The following is a 23085-nucleotide window of genomic DNA, read 5'->3' on the forward strand; positions in this document are numbered from 1 at the left end:
CCTTCACCTCCTGTACCACATCGCATCACGTCTCCTCTCTGCGCCTAACGCCTTACAGGAAGGAGGCAGCCTCCCTCTCCTCCCCTAAGCCAATCACAATGCTGCAATGGCAGCCATGTGATTGGCTAGGATGCCGCCCCCACAGGCGTCTATGCGGCGACCATTTCCTCTAAGTAGGCTGTATGGAGGTTATGTCCATGTCTTGTGGAGTAGGAGTAATCTTGCGTCATTCACAAATTATTTCCCCAAATTGAGAAATAAGCCAGTAGAGTGGTACACCAAGGTTGATCGATTTGTGAAGATTTCAAAGGTATTGTGGATAGATTTGAACACCCTTTTTGACATTGTGGTGCCGAGTTATTTATTGGCAGAATGTAAAGTAGCTGTACAGTAGCCAGAAAAGGAGCCACAGAGAAATCAGATACTCATGCCCAAACGCCTTTAGTGATGAAAAAGTATTGGCAGGTGATTACCTTTTTGAAAAGAAAGATACTGATAAAATACATTGATTGGGTTAACATTGACAGAATAACTCAGGATCCTAAAGAGATTGTGTATTATTTTTATGAGAGACTGTTGCAATTGTTTAAGCAGCACAGTGGAATGGAGAATCTCTAATCCAAAGCTATGGGAAGTTTTGTGTCTCAGTTTGTGACAGGATTAAGGCCTGAGACGAGCATGATGATACAACTGCATTTAATTTGTTGTTAGAATAAGTTGATTGATGAGATTTTGAGATATGCAAAATATTGCAGGGATGAACTAGAAATGTAACAGAAGTGGTTGATGATGTTGATGGAAGTCCAGATGCAAGCAGCACTGAAAGGAAGTCAGAGTCAACCTTATATAGGGAATGTTGGGGATATGCACAGTCGCGGCCAGCATGACTTGCGATGGGGGGGCGTGGGGTAGGTAATGCCGGGTGGTTGCACTGGGAGGGGGGTTAATAAAAAAAATCACATTTAAACTTACCTTCACCTCCTGTACCACATCGCATCACCTCTCCTCTCAGCACCTAACGCCTTACAGGAAGGAGGCAGCCTCCCTCTCCTCCCCTAAGCCAATCACAATGCTGCAATGGCAGCCATGTGATTGGCTAGGATGCCGCCCCCACAGGCGTCTATGCGGCGACCATTTCCTCTAAGTAGGCTGTATGCAGCCTACATAGAGAAAATGCGGAGTGTGCATGACTGGTTTGGTCGGCCCGGGCAAGCCACTCCTCCCTTGCCTGGAGCAGGAACCCCCACCCGCCCACCCCCCACCCATGCATACTTTTCTGCTTTCTCGCAGTGCGAGAAGCAGAAACATAAAATGGTATTTAAAATACCATTTTATGTTTCTGCTTCTCGCACTGCGAGAAAGCAGTGAGGCAACGTTCCTCTGCCCACGCGGAGGAGCTGCCCCTGAAGATGCAAGGTGTATATCCGCAGGGAGTTCCTAAGATGTGAGTTGGAAATGGTTATCCACAACATGGTAGAGGACGTGCTATCCTGATTGATCCAAGTGCTGGAATTGATGTTGCTATATTAAAGAAATCAAATCCATGTAATTATTGTAACAAGTTAGGGCATTGGAAGGGGGAATGTCATCTAAATCCCAAAGGAGTAATGAATGAGAAACAAGGTTAAAATTCAGGGTTTGTACAAACACATGTTAACAACCCCGTTAGACAACAAAATGTGCTGAGAGAGAATGCAAGCCCTAATGTACAAGTTCCCGTGATGCAAGTTCCTCAAGCCCCAATTCCACAACAAAATGTAAATGGTCCCAGATTTAATTATAATCAGATCCTGAATTTAAATAAGAATTACTTCCAGAACCCGTTCCAATAGACCAGAGAGGTCCATTCATAGAAGGTGAGGTGAATGGCCACCCAGTATCATATCATTCTTAATTGAGACTAGTAATACCCATTCCACTGTTAGACCATTGGAAGTTCCAAACCCACCCCTCTCTGGAAAAAGAATCCCAACTGTAGGAGTTTCAAATAAACAATGGCAAATCCTGTAACATGAGAAGTGCCTGTTAAAATAGGGTCCTTTGAAGAGAACTATCAGTTTTTGGTGTGGGATTCTAGTCCTGTAAATCTTTTAGTATGTAATTTATTATGCAAGTTAAATTGCATGCAAAGGGGTGTGGAGTTTCAGACTCATGATGAAGATGTCAAATTCAAATTAGGGAATCAAGGGTCAAACATTGTATTGTACTCTTCGAAAACAAACAATGATTTGCCACGAGATCTCAGAGATATGGTGAAACTTGAAGTGTAGGACTTTTCAGAAAAGGACATAGGTCTCATAAAAGTAGTTGAGCATGTTCACATTAGTGTTAAACCTAACGCTGAGTACCCAGGAACGAAGTATGGGCGTAAAATCTGTTTCGCAGGCGAATTTGCGGATTTTTGGCAATTTCGCGATCCGCGAATCGTGCAAATTTGCCCAAAAATCCGTAAAATTCGCAAGCTACGAATTATTTTGCTTGGTCGCACTTACAAAATACAATATCGCGCGCGCGGCATTGACTTACCGTGATTCTGAGTCCGCTGAGTTGTTTTTCTCCCGGTTTGCGTGTGCTGCGCCATTTTCGATCTTGCTGCGTGATCGTGCGAGAGTTTTTCGAACGCAATTACGTTATCGCGGCTTGCCATCTTGCACAGCAAGAGTTTGACAACGCAAGTACGTCATAAAGGTCCGCGATCACGCATTGCGGGAGTAAACAATGCCGAACACGTAGATGCAGCGCGCAGCTGACTCCCGGCGGGAGATTTAAACAGCTCACGTTCCGAAATTGCAAAAATTGCAATTCTGCACATGAAATCCACCGCAGGAACCATAAACTTTGTGGAAATGATGATTTTCATCAGAATAACTCAGATTGACATTTGGCTGCACTTTTTGGTGCAGGAGTCCATTTTTTGGGGTGGGGTGGGAGGAAGGAAGTGCCCCAGAGTCTCCAACTTCCTGTTCCTGTCCAGCAGGCTCCTCCCAGTGCTTTGTCCATGTCTTGGTCCCTTTTGATTTGGATCTGGAGCTGGAAGGATTACTTTTTTTGGCTGCTGCTGGATATTTGTATTTGAGGACTTTTTGGACTTTGGAGTTTGGATCACTTTTGGACTTGAGATTTTACAAGTAAGTTGGTGTTGTTTGTTTGGGGCATTGCAGTTGAGGCAACTACAGTTCTAAAACTTTTTTCACAACTTTAACAAAATATATATTGTGGGTAGCCACAGTATCCAGTAGGCCCAGGGTTAGTCATGGGTGCATGATACAAATGTTTCTGTGATTTGTTTTTAAACTTAATTCTCATTTATGTAATGGAATTTTAGCTCTCTGTTATATGTTGATTTTTAAAAAAAATTTGGGGTGCCTGTAAAGCCTCACTAGCCAGTAGGCCCAGGGGTAGTGAGTGGTGCATGGACCAAGTCTTTCTGAGGGGTGTCTTGAATGTAAACATCATTGAGGGCATGGAAGGCATTGGATTGTGGTAATTGTTGTGTGTTTTTTTTACTTTTTGGGGTGGTGTTGGGGCCTGGCCATGTGGGTGGGGGCCATTTTGAGGCCTGGGACAGGCAGGGCCTGGCCATGTGGTGGAGGTCAAGGGGCCATTTTGAAGCCAGGCAGTGTGCGCAGGCCTTCACCCAGTTTGCCTTGCTTTCAACCATTATGCCTAGGGGTACTCAGTGGTGCATGGGCCTAGGCTTTCTGTGGGGTGTCTTGAATTTATACATCATTGAGGGCATGGATGGCATTGGATTGTGGTGATTTCTGTGTGTTTTATGACTTTATGGGGTGTTGTTGGGGCCTGGTCATGTGGGTGGGGGCCATTTTGAGGCCTGGGACAGGCAGGGCCTGGCCTTGTGGTGGGGCTCAAGGGGCCATTTTGAAGCCAGGCAGTGTGCTCAGGCCGGCACCCAGTTGGCCTTGCTTTCAAACATTATGCCCAGGGGTACTCAGTGGTGCATGGGCCTAGTCTTTCTGTGGGGTGTTTTGAATTTAAACATCATTGAGGGCATGGATGGCATTGGATTGTGGTGCTTTTTGAGTGTTTTTCAACTTTTTGGGGCGTTGTTGGGGCCTGGCCATGTGGGTGGGGGCCATTTTGAGGCCTGGGACAGGCAGGGCCTGGCCATGTTGTGGGGGTAAAGGGGCCATTTTGAAGCCAGGCAGTGTGCTCAGGCCTGCATCCAGTTTCCCTTGCTTTCAACCATTATGCCCAGGGGTACTCAGTGGTGCATGGGCCAAGTCTTTCTGTGGGGTGTATTGAATTTAAACATCATTGAGGGCATAGATGGCATTGGATTGTGGTGATTTCTGTGTGTTTTATGACTTTTTGGGGTGTTGTTGGGGCCTGGTCATGTGGGTGGGGGCCATTTTGAGGCCTGGGACAGGCAGGGCCTGGCCTTGTGGTGGGGCTCAAGGGGCCATTTTGAAGCCAGGCAGTGTGCTCAGGCCGGCACCCAGTTTGCCTTGCTTTCAAACATTATGCCCAGGGGTACTCAGTGGTGCATGGGCCTAGTCTTTCTGTGGGGTGTCTTGAATTTAAACATCATTGAGGGCATGGATGGCATTGGATTGTGGTGCTTTTTGAGTGTTTTTCGACTTTTTGGGGCGTTGTTGGGGCCTGGCCATGTGGGTGGGGGCCATTTTGAGGCCTGGGACAGGCAGGGCCTGGCCATGTGGTGGGGGTAAAGGGGCCATTTTGAAGCCAGGCAGTGTGCTCAAGCCTGCACCCAGTTTGCCTCGCTTTCAACCATTATGCCCAGGGGTACTCAGTGGTGCATGGTCCTAGCTTTCTGTGGGGTGTCTTGAATTTAAACATCATTGAGGGCATGGATGGCATTGGATTGTGGTGATTTTTGAGTGTTTTGTTTACTTTTTGGGGCGTTGTTGGGGCCTGGCCAAGTGGGTCGGGGCCATTTTGAGGCCTGGGACAGGAAGGGTCTGGCCATGTGGTGGGGGTCAAGGGGCCGTTTTGAAGCCAGGCAGTGGGATCAGGCCTGCACCCAGTTTGCCTTGCTTTCAACCATTATGCCCAGGGGTACTCAGTGGTGCATGGGCCTAGTCTTTCTGTGGGGTGTCTTGAATTTAAACATCATTGAGGGCATGGATGGCATTGGATTGTGGTATTTTTGAGTGTTTTTTTACTTTTTGGGGTGTATAACTGATGTTCCTCTGGCTTCCATTGCTTTTAGGTGCACAAGAGAACCACCAGTGCCAGGAAGAAGTCCTGCAGCGGTGTGTGCAGCACAACGTCACGTGACGTCACGTGTGGCCACAGACAAGACAACTCTGCAACTCGTGCAACTGTGTCCTGCTGTTCTGACATCTCAAGAAGATGGACCCAAAGAAAGTTGGCCGTAGCGCCTCAGCGAAAAAAGTTGCCAGTGCCACTGCCAGTAAGAAGGAGCAGAAGAAGCAAGTGGCACCACCTACCAAGGAGACTGGTGTGCCCACTGACACCTTTTTTGGGAGAAAAAAAACTACACCTGCAGCAGCAGCGGTGTCCGCCGGGGACCAAGCTGGAAGCAGCACCTCCGCTTCGTTGGGCTCAGTGTCACCACGCCAAGTTAGGTCCAAGAACATGAGTGCTGCTGCGGCAGCCACTTTGGTTGTTCAATCACCATCGACCAGTGATCTTGGCTCATCACAAGAAAGTACCATCCAATCAACGCCGGGTGTAACTCAGCTGACGAGTGTTCAACAACCACAGCCGCAACCACAAACATAGGTGCAACTAGTACAAGCGCAAGTACATGGGCAAGGAGAGGCGCAAGGAGAGGCGCAAGGAGAGGCGCATGGAGAGGTGCATGGAGAGGTGCAACTAGAGGTTCTTGGAGCGGCACAACTGCCTACAATGCTTGTTCCTCCAGAAGTAGGGGCACGTCAGGAAATTGATATTCAAGAGGAGGTATCATCCAAGGAAGCCACTCCTCCTGATGATGATCCATTGTCTTCCAGATCCCCAGCAAGAAAAAGGTCACGGAGGGATACTACTACTACTACAAGTTCTTCTTCAAGCCCCCTTCATTCTGATTACCTTGATTGTGATTGGAAACCAGCAATGCAGTCTGAGAGTGAGTCACGCCATGAGCCGACAAAGGTATCTAAGCCTAAAAGGAAGGCTCCCGCAAGGCTTCGACTTATGGGTCATGACGACGAACAAGAAGTGGTGTCTTCTGCTGCTGATGAACAGTCTGACAACAACCCAGTCATCACAGTCGTCACTCCAGCCCCAGCGGGCATGCAGCAGACAAACATTTTGACCCTATCCCGAATGGCTGGTCATCTCAAACAACACCACCCTATCCAGTGGTATACGCACCTAAGTAAGATCGAGGAAGCCCAACAAAGTAGAACTGATCCAAATGTATCCATTCACATTGCATCTGATGCTGACGAGGGGCTGATTGTGCAGGGGGGAAGTCAAGAATCGAGCAACATTTTTTCTGGTACACCCAGTACCCCTGGCAGCAGCACTGCAGTGATAGCGCCCACACCCTCTACCCCTGCAACATGTATGAGGCACACTAAGAGTCTGGGACAGACACCAATGCAAAGAAGTCTATCAATGAGCATAACTGGTTTGAAGTCCGCATCATCATCATCATCGTCATCACGTAAAACAGTCCAGCCCACCATTAGAAGCATGTTTTGGTCGGAGGCGCCATTTGAACGCAACCACCCAATGGTACGTCTGTGTAACGCAAAGCTGGCTAAAATGCTAGCTCTGGACCTTCTCCCTTTTTCTTTCGTGGAAGGGGTGGGGTTTCTAGAATTAGTGGCAACAGTCTGCCATAAATGGAAGGTTCCTAGCCGGTCCTATTTTGCCAGAGTTGCGCTTCCAGCACTACATCAAGATGTGCTGGAGGTGATTGGTGCAGCTTTGCAGAAGAGTGCTGTTCACACTATCCACTTGACAACAGACATGTGGACCAGTTGCCAAGCCCTTGATTACATGTGCATCACTGCACACTGGGTCTTTTTTACAGGGGTTAGAGACAAGTCAAGTGCACTTGTTGATCTGGACATACTTTTTCAAGGTACTCGGAAACATGCAACATTAGCCATGTTTGCCATGGAGAAATCTCATACTGCAAAAAACATTTTGGAGGAGTTTAACAGTAAGGTCTCTGAATGGCTGCAACCAAGAAATCGCATGGTTGGTTATGATTCCACGGATAATGGCAGTAATATAGTTAAGGCCATGCAGCAAGGTGACTATTTCAGAGTGCCGTCTTTGGCGTACTGTATAAACCTGGTTGTGCAAGATTTCTTGAAAAATGAAAACACAGTCAAGAAGTTACTGACCACCTGCCGAAGAATCTGCACACATTTCAGCCATTCTTTTAAGGCCCGGAAGAAGCTGAGGAGCATTCAACATGAACGTAAAGTGCCAGCCAAAGGATTCATCCAGGAGGTGGCAACACATTGGAACTTAACCTTTTACGTGCTTGAGCGTCTGTCTGAGCAGTGCATGGTAATCAATGACTATGTATTTTAACTAGGTTCTACTATGAAAGACATGAGGCTAGAGTTGGAGGAATGGAAGTTAGTTAAAAGCCTGACAGACATGCTTCGTCCTTTTGAGGTCTTTACGCATGAAGTCAGCAGGGAGGACTGTTCTTTGGGCAAAGCTATCCCATTGTTGGTCATGCGAGAGCACCAACTGAAGGCGGTGTCTTCAACGTTCAGAGATGCTGGTGAAAAAAAGCAAGACGCATATCTGTTGGCGGAGAGCTTATTAAGCCGCCTAGTTGCCAATGAAAAGCTTAAAAACATACATACAGAACAACATTACATTTGTGCCACTATTCTGGATCCACGGTACAAAAGGCAGTGGCCAGCAAAGCATTCATTCCTTTTGATGAAGCAGATGTTTCAAAGTACAAACATTGGCTAGCTGTGTCAGCCACTCGGTTCGAAAAAGATCAGCAGAAAATTCAATGAGCCGGCAGAAGTCCAACTGAATCAGCAGGCCACCCGGCGTCAAGTTCCACTTCTGAATCTGTGGGCGAAGGGAGTCACTTTCCCTCACAGCCGTTAACGACACCAGCAGCAACCGTATCATCATCCTCACCTGCACCAGGCCCAGCCATAATATTGTCGGAAGCGGATTGGCTAACTCATCAAGGGTTTGCTCGTTCCAGTGCTGCAAAGGCCACAGATGGTACGCAAAGTGGAGCAACCGTGGAGAACCTTGAGTCGATTGTGCATGCCTATCTGGATGACCCAACAGAGGTCTTTCTTAATAAGAACCCATTGCTGTATTGGTACAGGAAAATGGCTCTATGGTCACTGATCACCAACCTGGCTGTAAATTATTTGTCTTGCCCACTCGCAAGCGTATCTTCTGAACATGTTTTCAGTGCTGCTGGTGCCATTGTAACTTCAAAAAGGACCCGCCTCTCGGCCAAAAATGTGGAGAGGTTAACACTGACCAAGATGAATCAGCACTTCATACCATCAGATTACAAAGTACGTGAATGCATGCAGGAAGAAGAGGACACCGACTTAGGTGACTGAAGTTCTTCTCTGTTACCTGACCTACTCCCGTCTCAATTAGGCATGGGCGGAAAATCCGTTCCGCTCGCGGATTTTGCGGATTTTCGGGAAATCCGCAATCCGCGAGATTCGCGAATCTCCCGCAAAATCCGCAAATCCGCGAGCAGCGGATTTTGCTCGCACTGCTCGCACTGTTCGCGTGAGTTCGCGCCCCGCGAATAAGTGCAAAATTGCAGAAATACGATCTTAGCAAAACTGAAAGTAACTACTTACCAGGTTCAAAAGTTCAGGCTCATCATTAGTAGCCATTTCCTGTAGTGCTTCCTGAGGGGCCCCTCCAGAGTTCAGTTGCCAGTTGAAACTATTATGTGACCCTGCTCTGAACCTCAGAATAGTTACACATATGCCACAAAGGTCCTGAATTACAGCTAAGGGAGACAAGCAGGAGCCAGGCTGGAAGTTAAAATCCATTAATCAGCCCCTAATTCATTATTGTCAGTTGGGGCAGGGCAGGTGTTGTAACTAATTTTGCAACAATGAAAGCACTTAGCAAGTGCAAAAGATCACTAATCAGGGCGCACTAAGGAAGCAGGTGCCAGCTAAAAAAATATTCTGTGACACATTAATCAGCCCCAAATTAATTCAGGTCACTTGAGGCAGGGAAGGTGTGCTTTGCTTTGCCGAAAATAATGTACACTGGACAACCAGAGGGTGTGGTGATGAAACAGAGGGTGGCATGGGTGGGCCAGAGGGTGGCATGAGTAGTCAGAGAGTGGCAGTGGTGACAGAGAGTGGCAGTGATGAAGAAGAGTGTCCCAAACAGGCTGGACACGTAGAAACAACAAGTTCGCGAAACTTGCGACCCGACAGGTAAGTTCGCAATTTGCGAAAGTGTACAAAACCCTCGCGAACTGGCAGAAACACGGGCGAACACAAAAAAAAAAAATCCGCAAATTCGCGGGAATTCGCGGATTTTGCGGATTGCGAATCCGCAAATCCGCAAAATTCGCGAACGCGAGATCCGCAAAATTCGCTCATGCTTAGTCTCAATTCATGGAGTTTGAGGACGAGCTCTACTTCCCTGACACCGAGCCCTGAAAATAACTTTTTTTTCGTCCTTATTCACTTTTATTCCTGTGTGTCTTTCTTTGTTTTGCAACTTTTACGACAACAAAACTCTAATCACCTAATCATAAAAAGTCCATCAGCAGCACTGTCTTCATCTTATATTCCTTATTGATATGAAGGTGCCACAGTCTGCATTCCTGAGGTTCACAAGTTCACAACTCAATCATGCTCCTTTATACTCCTCTTCCAGACTCCCCCTATCCATTTCCCTCAAGGCAGATGGATGGATTACGATGAGTCCCCTCAAGTAGGACTGAAATTACTGAAAGACTACATGCTTGCTGATTGCTGACAGAGTTACTTCTGATATTGACAGGAGAGGCTGCCCTGTGGGCCCTCACTTTCCGAAGAAGATGCGGACAAAAAGTAGAACAGGTAATGAATAATTGAGAAGATGGCATGCAGTGGACAGCAATGGCTGTCTGGCTCCGATGAAACCAATTGCTGTTTATTTTTTGAGCATGAAATGATGATTCGTATGTCTTGTCTTAGTTATTATTTAATCTTTTACACAGTAATTGTAACTCATGTCAACAACTCTGTTTTTTTTAACTTGTTTAATTCAAATTGTACTTCAAATTCAAGGGCCACTATATTGCATTTCACAATATGCAAAATGTCCCTGGAGCGGACTCACTTGCCAATATACCATGATGATTGATTAAATAATATATCTTTTTTCTTTACAGTGACTCACTGGGATGGATGGATCATCAGCGTCAGTTTACGGAAGAACTATGGCCAATTCGTGAGTGGCAAACAGGTAAACCAGTCTACAACAACTACTACAGCAGAACTACATAGGTGTCTATTCGTGGTATGTAGTGGTCGAGGGGGAGGCAGTGTACTGTTGTTGTTATGCCAAGCAGAGTCCACTCCAGACAGCAGTTCATGTAAAATTGGGGCTATGTGGCTTGCTGCATACAATTAGATATGCTTTGTCTGTCTGACAAAGAGCCTAGGGTATGCTACATCAGGTTGCTTCACTCAGTAATGCCTGCCTTGACCCTCTGCATGGCACTGCCTCAAGCTTGGGCCAAACATCCGTTATGTTTGCAAAATTTGCTGTTTTTCGGTATTCCGCAAATCTCGCGAAATTACCCAAAAATCGCAAATTCTTCAGCGGAACACATTTTTGGCCCATGCTTGCGGCAGGGCCATGCAGACGGTCAAGGCAGGCACCACGGAGTGAAGCATCCTCCTGATGTAGCATACCTAGGCTTTTTGACACAGACAGACAAATCATATCTAGGGTTTAGGGTTCAGTGCAATTTACTAGGGTTTTTGGGTTTAAGTTGGTATGGTTCACGCTGATTCTAGTGCTCGGGGCCCGCTGCAGGCTCGTTCATAATGATGTTGGCAAGGTTTTAGGGGGGTTTGGTGTTCTTTGGTCCAGAATTGGCAGAATTTTGGCCTTTTTGGGTGTTTTGCGGGCTCGTGTGTTTGGGTGAAAACTAAGTGAAAACAAGTCGTAGACCTTCTTCTTCTTCTTCTTCAAAGAGCGCAGTGGTTCGATTTTGTTCTGCCTTGCTGAGATTCTTGTGAATCGCTGGAACAAGTGACTGTGTTTTAAGAGGATCGAAGTAGTGGAAGTGCCGAAAACAGCAATGTTTTGTGAACAGCGCAATTTGCCATGTTTTGAATATACCAGTATTGCATTTTTTTGGGGGGCTGTTTGGGGGTGTTCTAGATTTGTGGTGGAGGGTCTGGGTGTCTGGGAGCGCTGCTGGGATAGCATAATTTTGATTGCAAGTGATTTGAAGAAAATCCATGGTGGGAAAGAGGAGTTAGGGCCTAGCTGCAGATCGCATTTGGAGCGATGTTGACTTGTTGGCTGAAAATTTTCTAAGTATGAGTTTTTGCATTTTTGCTTTTTGCCTGTTTAGGGGTGTTCTGCTTTTTTGCGGGTGGCTGCAGGGGTCTGGGGCATAGCTCGGAAGGTCTAATATCGGAATCAAGTGTTTTGGACCAAATCCATGGTGAAAAAGTTTTTCCGTTTTTGCTCACTTGCCTGTTTTTGGGGTGCTGTTTGGGGGGCTTCTAGGTTATTGGGGGTGGGTTTTGGAGTCTGGGAGCACTGCTGGCCCAGTCTAATTTTGATTGCATTTGTTTTTCAGAAAATCCATGGTGGAAAAGGGGAGTTAGGGCCTAGCTGCAGAGCGTATTTGGACTGAATTGAAGGTAGGCCCATTTTTGCTTTTTGCCTGTTTGGGGGTGTTCTGCTTTTTTGCGGGTGGCTGCAGGAGTCTGGGGCATTGCTGGGAAGGTCTAATACCGGACAAAAGTGTTTTGGAGAAAATCGGAGGTGAAAAAGTTTTTCCATTTTCAGACATTTTGCTCACTTTAGCGTTTTCGGGGGGCTGTTTGGGGGTGTTCCTGGAGTTTGTGGGGGGGTTTCGGGTCTTGGAGCAACGCTGGGTATGGATAGTTTTGATTGCAAGCGGTTTTGAGAAAATCCATGGTGGGAAAGGGGATTTAGGACCTAGCTGCAGAGCGCGCATGGAGTGATTTCGAAATGAGGCCTACATTTTTCTGTCACTTTTTGCGGTTTTGCTTTTTCGCTGTTTGGGGGTATTAAACTTGTTTTTGCCCGGGTTGACGGGTCTGGGGGCATTGCTGGAAAGGTCTAATACCGGATAAAAGTGGTTTGGAGAAAATCGGAGGTGAAAAAGTGTTTCAATTTTCAGACATTTCGCTCACTTTAGTGTTTTCGGAGGGCTGTTTGGGGGGGTTCCTGGTTTTTGTGGGGTGGTTTGGGGGTCTTGGAGCAATGCTGGGTATGGATAATTTTGATTGCAAGTGGTTTGAAGAAAATCCATGGTGGGAAAGGGGAGTTAGTGCCTACCTGCAGAGCGCGCATGGAGTGATTTCAAAATGAGGCCTGAATTTTTCTAAGTGTCACTTTTTGTGTTTTTGCTTTTTGGCTGTTTGGGGGTGTTAAACTTGTTTTCGCCTGGGTTGACTGGTCTGGGGGCATTGCTGGGAAGGTCTAATACCGGATAAAAGTGGTTTGGAGAAAATCGGAGGTGAAAAGCGTTTTGGCACTATTTTTAACTTAGGGCTCGTTAGGGTTAGCAGTATTGCATGTGTTTGGGGGTGTTCTAGATTTTTGCAACTGGGTTCTGGGGTCTTAGAGCACTCGTGGGAATGTGTAATTTTTGTTGCAAGTGGTTTGAAGAAAATCCATGGTGGGGAAGGGGGGATTTGGCCTAGTTGCAGTAAGCGTTTGGCACTATTCTTAACTTAGGGCCCGTTAGGGTTAGCAGTATTGTATTGCATGTGTGTGGGGGTGTTCTAGATTTTTACGACTGGGTGGGGTCTTGGAATACTTGTGGGAATGTCTAATTTTGATTGCAAGTGGTTTGAAGAAAATCCATGGTGGGAAAGGGGGGTTTTGAGTAAAAAAAAGTAGGTACGGTGCACCGCAGTGTTATCTAAATTTCAATGAGCTGTAATACTTTATTGCTTTGTTTTAAAAGGCGGTTGGGTGATCCTGCAGGCGGCGTATCCGTCCATGTACACATATAAAATACTGTAAGATTGTGCACACATCACATGTGAATGCATCCCTGCCTTGGGCACACCTTTAGTTCTTCATAGTAGACTCCATTCAAATAACGTTGATTGTTGCTTTAGTTTTTTATTTTTCAAAATTGAAGCATAATTTCATTTAGTGTTTTACTTTCATGTTAATTCTGTCTATCAGACAATCCATAAAGTGTTTTAACCGCTCTGATGCATTTCGGGCTTTTTAGCCCTTTGTCAAGGAGCTCTACAAACGAAAATAACAATATAGCCCATCATTTCAACATTCTAAGATATACCGATAGCAATATATACATAAGGGTCTCATGCACAATAGGAGGATGCTGTTGCACGTGTACGTATAGTGAGTGATATGTGGTCAAGTGCTTCGTACGAGGGGAATGATGTGCCAGATACCGATGTGTGGTGAAGCATGCATGGTGATGCATGGTAAGTAAACTTACATGAATCGACTCGAGCAGGTTCACCAACTAAAAAAAGGAAGTAAAGAGTCGTAGTTAGTGGGGGCTGGCCTCTCAGGGCACAGGCTCAGATAAACGGTGACTGCAGGCTGAACGCCAACTTACGTGTATATTGCAGGAAAGTTTTGCTACGGACGGGTTCCGGGAGCGGGTTCCAGACGCGTAGCGTCAATACCTTCACTGGAGGTAAAACGCTGACCGGGCGGTGAGGTTATAAGCACCACCCGTACAAAGCCCAAAATGCATCGGAGCGGTTAAAACCCTTTATAGATTGTCTGATAGACAGAATTGACATGAAAGTAAAACACTGAATGAAATTATTCTTCAATTTTGAAAAATAAAAAACCGAAAGCAACAATCAACGTTATTTGAATGGAGTCTTCTATGAAGAACTAAAGGTGTGCCCAAGGCAGGGATGCATTCACATCTGATGTGTGCACAATCTTACAGTAAAGGGGGGTTTTGGGCATACTTTCTGAGTGCGTTTTGGCACAATTTGAAATTAGGCCTCTGCGAGGTAGCAGAAGTATTCTGCACGTTTTTGGGAGGGTAATGTGGGGTGTTCTAGATTTTGGGGATTGTCATCTCCGAAAGTGTAATTTTTGCACTACACAGTGTACCTCATATTTTTATTTCTCCGAGGTGCATTTATCACTTACTGTTGTGTTTTTCCATCAACAATTACAGGCAGGCTTTTACCCTGTGCCATTGATGTACTACTCAGGCTTACAATTAGCGATCCGCAATTCCGCATCAGGCAGGCAGTGGACAGTGTGTCTGGTCACCAAGATTGATCGACGGAGCATCCGATGGAATGAAGGAGTACCGCGAATAAGAGGAATGGCTGGATGCATCAACTTCACAAATTCAACGGGAAAACAAAAAAAAACAGTTATAGTATCGAAAATTCTCCTCATCTTTTAAATTATATTCTTGTGAACTTGAACTTACTTCTACGAGTGTGACTCTGTGCGTTTGTTTTATCTCTGCTTCAAATTCATCCCTCCAGCTATTTGATGCGTCTTTGCTATGTTTAACAGTAATTTAATGTTCTAAGTGTTTATTCTCTCTGAGGGCAGAGAGGCAAGTGAAATTGCGTAGTGACTGCAGCCCTGTACTGTCAACTAGTTTCTTCGTAGTTACCAGGGGCGGTGGGTGAGATTTTAAAGTGTCGGGCGCAAACTAATTAGCATACAGCACTGTAGCGAGCGAGCGCAGCGAGCTAGCCCGAACCCTAAAAGAGGGGTTTGGGGGGGTTACCCCCCCAAGAAAATTTTGAAAAAAAAGAAGAAAAATCATGCATTTTCAAGCAACTTTGAGAAAGCAGGAAGGTTAATAAAGCAATTGTGAAAGTGCAGTTATTACATTAATAGATGGCATAACATAGGTAGCTGCTTATTCAGTATTACCACAGAGCTTCATACATTCTGTCCTATTGCTTGAGGGCCTGGAGAGTGACCAGATACATAGCCCTAACTCCCATGTAAAAAAATATATAGCATCAGTTTCCTTACCTTTAACACTGGTCACTGGTGTTTGCTGGGTTGTAGCCGGGGTCGGGTTAGAGAGCAGCAAAGGAAGAGGTTGGGGTCCTCTTCTTGTTTGCTGATAAACCTGTCAATAATCAAAGTACAACGCATAAGGTGCCATGCAATAATATGAAATTTCAGAACAAATACAAATACATCTCCAACAGCTCCCCTTCCCACAAAATGACTGCTAAAATACAGCCGTACTGCCTCCTGCCTCTCTGTGCCATAGTGGTTGCTGGAGGCACTGAAAGAGACACTGCTTGAGGGCCTGGAGAGTGACCATATACATAGCCCTAACTCCCATGTAAAAAAATATATAGCATCAGTTTCCTTACCTTTAACACTGGTCACTGGTGTTTGCTGGGTTGTAGCCGGGGTCGGGTGAGAGAGCAGCAAAGGAGGAGGTTGGGGTCCTCTTCTTGTTTGCTGATAAACCTGTCAATAATCAAAGTACAACGTATAAGGTGCAGTGCAATAATATCAAATTTCAGTAAAAATACATTATACATATATCTTGTGCATTATCCTAATACATCTCAAATGACTGCTAAAAATAGAGCCGTACTCGCTCCTGCCTCTCTGTGCCATAGTGGTTGCTGGAGGCACTGAAAGACACTGCTTGAGGGCCTCGAAAGTGACCACATACATAGGTAGCCCTAACTCCCATGTAAAAAAATATAGCATCAGTTTGCTTACCTTTAACACTGGTGTTTGCTGGGTGGTAGCCGGGGTGAAAGTCAAGAGCAGCAAAAGAGGTTGGGGTCCTCTTGTTGTTTGCTGAGAAATGGCACCAAAATGCGGTAATGTTTCAGGTTGTCAGGTGCTGAAAATGAAAAGATAACAATTTATTTTTGAAACAGTAGGGTAATCAAACATAATGCTCCAATTTTTTCGTGGCAGTTTGCATCCAGCTCTTAGATGACAGTTAATAGCTCGCTGTTGTATGTTAGGATTGTAACTTAGAAACTGCAAGTAACAAAAGGATCTCTCTGACAAAAGCAGTCACTCACCGACCTATTTACGTCATTTGCTCCAAGTGGGGGGCAAAATAAATTCTCCCTGCAGATGTTTGGCAGCCAGAAAGCTGACTCCAGCAACAAAGGTGAGTGCAAGATCCCCAACTAGATGTTCCATGATGAGTAGTGTGTAAGAGCATGCACAGCTGGCCATTGACCCCTGGCCATCTGGGTAAATTTTAGCCAGTCCTGTGATTTTAGTCCACAGCTCTTAGCATACGAGCACATGTAGGCCAGTGGTTGTAATGGGGCATGAGAAGCGTCAAGCCCCCGCATGCATAGTGCTAGTTGTTGAAAACTCAAGACTGAATAAAATATACTCTCATGATATGGAAACACTCAACACAAACAAATTGGTTGTTTAGCCATATGATACATAGCAATGGTCTACCAATCCCTAGCTGCCTACAATTCATGCACAGTGGGTTTGACGTGTGTGTGTTGCTTCAGCTTAAAACTAATTTGTGTTCAGCGTTCAGATCAGTATGTTGGGGAAGGCTGGTGTTGTCTAACCTAATCGTATAGCTAGAAGAATGAATGTGGGTGAAATGTGAAATAATATACCCCATAAATGCACATTTAATTGCTTAATGCCAAGCAAGTTCTTTACACATGCTGCTGCTACTCCTGTGATGTGGAAGTACATTTGGACCTTTACCCTTGTCTTGTGGGCATATTCAGGTAGCTAATCTGGGGCCAGGCCAGTCCAATGCTAATGACCTAGAACCAAGTCACCAGGTGACAACCTGCAATACAGGATAAAGCAGCAGATTCTCTGTCAAAGGTTAATGTTCGTTCCACCACTACACTATCATCAAACACCGGCCGATCTCTGCCTCTGGCCTGTGGGGGTTGGCATCGAGCCACGGAGCCCAGCATCAGGCTTCCAGTCTGCCACTGCCTGAAGTCCATGGCTGGCACTGACACAGCTGCACAAGATCTGATCTCCAGTGCCGACAACCCCTTTCACAATTATCAGCCTTGCGCAAAAGAGCCTGGCAGGTAGACAGCGACCAAGTAGGAACGGAAGAAACTTTCCAGCAGCCGCACAGCAAACAAAACAGAAATTTGTGATGCAATGCAGCACACTATAAAGCACTCACCGAGCGGGCGATAAACAAACCTTGCGGGTCCACAGAAAAAAAAAGCACTGAATCAAGTAAACAATGCCAGGGATACGCGGAAGGCAACTCAGTCTAGCGAAAGCTACTGCTGGGTTTATAGCAAAACAACAAACTGACAAAGGTGTGTGATAGGCATCAAAAAGTGTTTCATGTCCTTGGCAGAGAGATGTAAACAAGCTTCTGTCTTTCACCGGCAGCCAGTAAAGAGAGAGGTTAAGGCACAAGAGAGCCATGGTCCGTTCTTTTAATTCTAAGTAGTCGAGAAGCTGAATTCTGCACAAGCTCCACTTAATGGAAAGTGTGTCTGAGCAGGCAGCTCAATGTATAATGCATTACAAAAATGAATACGAACGGAAAGAAATGGACCTTACGAGCAAAGGAAAAACCTGCTGAGCACCTTAGCTGGTGAATAAGTTGCAGATGCTGACAGACCCGATTTTTCATCAATTTAAGTCATCTCGGAGGAGAGAGTTAAAAAGCTCAAAAGAGCCGCAAGTACATTTTCAGCAAGACCCTTTTTATTCATGTGTCTCTCCTCCTTCTCTCAGGAATTATATACCTATCTTGATAGTCACTCTGCTTACCACAGTGAAATGTGTCATGCAAAAGTGCTCCTCGCTTATCTGTCTGTTTATTAGACTGGCTACTGATACAAGTGAGGAAAGTGATTTTTTTTGTGAACCTTTATTAGTAGTACAAGCATTTGCAAGTATGGGCCTACAACCAACCCGGCCGGCCGCTAAGCAGAGCAAGAGTACAGCAAGCAATATGAAAGTTATAGCAGTTCGAAATCCGGGGTCATAAAGATACCAGGGTAGTTCTTGTAATCCGGTGCACAAACTTGAATTAGGATTTAAGAGGTTCATTTTCAACTAAGGAACTAAAAAAGGGTGTCTCACAGTCGCACACAGTCCTACAATACTGCACATGAATCAGGATATCTACAAACAGTACAGATACAAAGGAAATATCGGGGTAGGATACACAGAACAGGAGAAATGCAGGCACAATCCCGGCACGTAGCGAGTCTAAACCCCACCCCTCAAAACTAAACAGATTGCAGAGACCATGAACGACGACGACACTAAAAAGAGAAGAGAGACTAAAGGGCCATAGAAACAAATACCGAACAAACACCCACCCCCCAACCCCCCACCCTGCACACCCACAGAAGGCCATGGCCTACCCCTCCCACAGCGTGCCTGTCGCCCTAATAGAGACCCGAAATATAGAAAGAGAGAGAAAAGAGAGAAAAAGAATAGATAAGCGGAGGAGGGTCCTCGATCTTGCCGCCCGACCCCGCCCTTCGCCCCTACGCCCAGGAAAATCCCAGAAAGGAAGTAGTACAGTAATAAGGAACATCAAGTCCCGGCCACAACAGTGATGAAATCCCGGTCAAACATACCCACTACACCGTCTGTCAAAAATAAAGCCAATAGATTGTGAACCACATCATCCCTGACCCTGTCTGGCAATGGTACCGCCAGAAGTCCACTCTTCAACCGGTTCAGAGAACAGCCCGAAAGGTCCAAACGATCTGGGCGGGTCAGGTCGGAGCATAGCCATAGAAAAGAACAGCACCCCAAACCCATCCAAGTGTCGGCAGCGAAGATCCGGTAGTATCGACGTCGTCCCCAAGAACCTCCGAAAGTTCACAAACTGTAGTACCATCCAGGAAAGGAGAGTCACACAGTCCGGCAATCGCCACGACATAGCTGGGGCAGTCCAGTAAGGAAAATAGCAGTTTATCTCCAGCCGCCATTTGAACATGTGTCCCGAGGAGACATCCACTTGTAGATCCATGTCGGCTCAAGCGGTCACGGGAACCGGGTCTTCCAGTGGCTCCCGGTACCCGGGAAGAACTGGGACTCCCTCCATGGACATAGCTGCGGGTTCGTCTGCAGTTCCATGGGATCGGACTGTATCCGTTAGAGACGGCGAGACAGCGATGGCGGCCATTCTTCTACCCAGGTCCTGAGCATGCCAAATCAGGGACTCGTGCAAAACCGTTAGGGCAGCCAATACGTCCTTGGATGTGGGCTCCTGCGTACGTTGCAAGCATCCCGGCCCCCTCCGTGAGACAACCGTCCGACATGGACATGGACCGCAGAGGGGGGCACCAGCCGCCATGTTAGTCAATTTGGCCCCGTCCCTCTTCACCTCACTCAGGGAACAGGCACCAATGCGGGGAGCCACGGGACAGACCACCGGGGCTCAAAACAGTGAGGCAGGCTCCCCAAAGGAGAGTCACCAAAAGGCTAAAATCCCTGCCGCACCCCGGGAGTCGCCCGCCTATATCGGGGGCAATCCTTGGTTATGCCCGGGCAAAGAGTTTGGGGAGGGGGCAGGAGTCATATGCCCCCTCTGACTCTACTTCGCCACATTGCCCCTCAAGGGTCACCGTCAAGTGGACCGGGCCTTTGCCGCTATCAGCGGCCCTTCAAGTCAACGGCACCCTCCGGCCGGCTCCACACCGCCACCCACGGCCGTTGTTGTTGCAGTCGCGGCCGGATGCACGTCCAGGTCAACGCCCCGGTCTCTTCACCACGTGGGCCGCAGAGCAGTCGGGGACAGTTCTCAGGGCCTACCGCACGCAGGAGCCTCAGGAGCAGACGGTAAGTGCTCGTTATTCTTCCACTACTAAAGTATGTCTCCGTAGCTCAGGATAGACGCCAGGATATACGTGTGGGGCGAAAGGGTTCACGGAGCTGAGCGACTATGCGGCCATTTCGGATGCCCGCTTGGCTCCTCCCCCGAGGAAAGTGATTTTTCAAAGATTACTAAGACATTTTCTGATCTTAGTATAACCAGGGTCACTAGAATAATAGCAGGGGAGTATCAAGTTAGACAGCAGGAGTTACTAAATTATGTATCAAGTTATGCAGCAGGATTGACTAAATTATGAAACAAGAAAATGAAGAAATGGCAAATTATGTAGGAAAATGTGACACAGTTTGTGTCAGCATTACTTCATTATTTTGACAATTTTACAGTAGTTACCATTTTCTGGGAAATGTTCCATCTCATTAGTATCGGTTTAACACATGAATACTGCAACCAGCCACCAGCAAAACATAAATACTGCAACCAGCCACCAGCAACTAAAAGGTGACCAGTTAGAGTTTTTAAAGAGCCTGCGGTGCTGCTACAACATACCGTACGAGGCAGTTTTAAGTAACATGTGAGCCGTTTGGAAGAGAAACCTTTTTTCTGCTGAAATCTGCAAATTATGGAGCAGACAGATTTATGTGGCAAGCACACAAATCTATAATTATCCTAAAAACATTAATGGCCACATGATTGAATAATCCCAGTGGCCCTCTGGATGAATGTCCTGGGTATGACTGACATTTAATATTCCTAAATGACAGTACATGTGTTTTACCAACCAAAGAGCACATTTTTCATTTTTTATTTTGTTTGTCTAGTACACTCCACTGATTGCCTTAAAGTGTTCTACAACTGTACAATTACAGTAATACTTGTGAGAACAGTAACATAGATGTTCCCATTGCATTTTAGGTTGAGTATATGTCTCTACTGCCTATGTGAGAGTGTTCATATAGCAGGTGTGGTTCCTAAACTGTATATATATATATTATACGTTCCTTCCCAAGAAAAAAACGAGCGTAGACCCAAAATCCGTGCTTTAGATTCTTTAGGCCACCAAGCTAGACCTCCATGACGCATTTCGGCCGTCCCATGTATATATACTTTATCAGCAACTATTGGCCACCGCCGTGTGCCATAGCGAAGGGCATGTCGGCTCAATAAAGGAGTCAGCAATATCCGTATTACACACACCTTCTGTCTGTTTGCCACTGGATTCAAGCAATCCGTTGTCTCCAGGAATACATGCTACCAATCAGTAAAGAGACACATCTATTTGGCAGCTTTAAAAACACAGTTGGTAAATGCACACATAATAACATTATGAGGTTATGGGGGTCAGACGCCAAGCATGCTTTTTCTCCAGCAATCTGTTCCATCGCTAAAGTCAATAATTTACATGATTCTCTGTGAAACTATAGCAGCAGAAAGTGAAAAGAAGTGAAAATAAATAAATTGGGCAGAATTTGGACGGAACTTCTGTGGGCTTTAAAACATGGCACGCTCCCTGCCTGGCAAAACAGCTTTAGCACCTGGTAAAGAAACTTTAGTCAAATGTTGTTCCACCCGCAGCAAAGATGTTTTTCCTCCTGTATTCCTTCTCCATAAATATTTTTCAAAGGCTACTGTTAAGACCTGTTCGATGCTCCATATAGAACTAATGTCAGGTGCATACATGTGTCTTTTTTTCGTGTACTTCGCATGTGTTTTGCTCAATATTACGTATAGACCACTGTCACACTGGTGGTTTGCGCATTAAATATTTATCATACATTTCTACCAGATGAGCCCTGTAGATGAGTTTCAGATACAGATTCAATTGTGGCAGTGAGAAGGAAGCCGCCTTCTAACCTCGGAGGCCGCCTCTTTCAATTAGCCCTTGATAAGGCTCCGGCAGCCATGGAGCTTAAGCAGAAACATTAAAGTCGTGGTGCCAGCTGAGGCCAATTAACACAATAGCAGGGCAAGCACGCGAGGCCTTTTGATTTACAAATGAGGTCAACTGGAAGCAAATAAAAAAACACTATGTTTTAGTTTATAATAAAGTAGCGCCACCAGTATTTCATGAGAAGTCACGAGACACTTGAATAATGGCGGAACGCCCGGCTCACGATAGATAGATTATTAGTCCGGTTTAATTAATTCTCGTAACTTTACTCAACTGACCGAGCAGCACCGCGGTAGCGACACTGACGGCGCCAACCTGCCAACCAAGACCATTAGACCAACCAACAATTTTAAAAAACAAAACCACAACCGAACCACTACTAACCTCTAACCCAGCCGGATGTATGACGTTACAACGCATACTTTTACCACGCATACCATTACAACGCGGTATTTACAACGCATACCGTTACAACGCATAGCGCTTTGAGGTGCTGGATAGTGGTAAGTATAATTTTATATTCCAACTCCAGTCCCCGTGGACACTAGGGAAGGTGTTGGATATAAAATTAAACTTATTCCCTATCCTAGAGCGCCCCCCAGCGCAATGCGTTGTAATGGTATGCGTGGTAATGCCTGCGTTGTAAGGGTAGTGCGTGGTAAAAAATGCGTGCTAAACGTTGTATACCAACCCAGCCACCAGCTCGAGTGAGGTGACGAGTAACGGTGTGGTCTGGTCTGAGTCAGTGACGGACGGACAATAACCACGAGACAGTCCAGTGAAGAAGAGAGGTCGGACACTTACTGACAGTGAGTGACGACGGTCTGCTGGCTGCTCCCTGGCCCTGCGCGCACGAGGAGACAGAGAGGGAGCCCCCTGCCCCCGCCCTAAAGAAACTTAAATACAGCCGCGCAATTAGTGGAAACGTCACGGCGCGCACTGGCGCACGTCCCCCAAATCCAGGGCCTATCAGTCCACCCACCCACGCGCTGGCATCCAATAATGATTGCCTGTATTTTGGCACGGTGGTCCAGCCAATCCTGGCGCTGCATAAGCGCCAGGATTGGCTAGGGGGTCACACAGTCTACTCGCCCTGGCGCATTCTTACAGAACGGGGCCCAGCCAAAGACACACACCCCTGGCCCCTTCGAAGTTGACGGCTAATTTAGGCTAAAGCGCATGCACGGGCAAGTTTCCTCCTGAATTCCTCATGCGCAGTCGAGTCAGACAGACTATGACATCACACTGACGTTGTTGTTGTAAACCAGCCCCACCCCCT

Source organism: Lissotriton vulgaris, chromosome 12, assembly GCF_964263255.1.
Source record: "Lissotriton vulgaris chromosome 12, aLisVul1.2, whole genome shotgun sequence".
In the NCBI taxonomy this organism is placed as follows: domain Eukaryota; kingdom Metazoa; phylum Chordata; class Amphibia; order Caudata; family Salamandridae; genus Lissotriton; species Lissotriton vulgaris.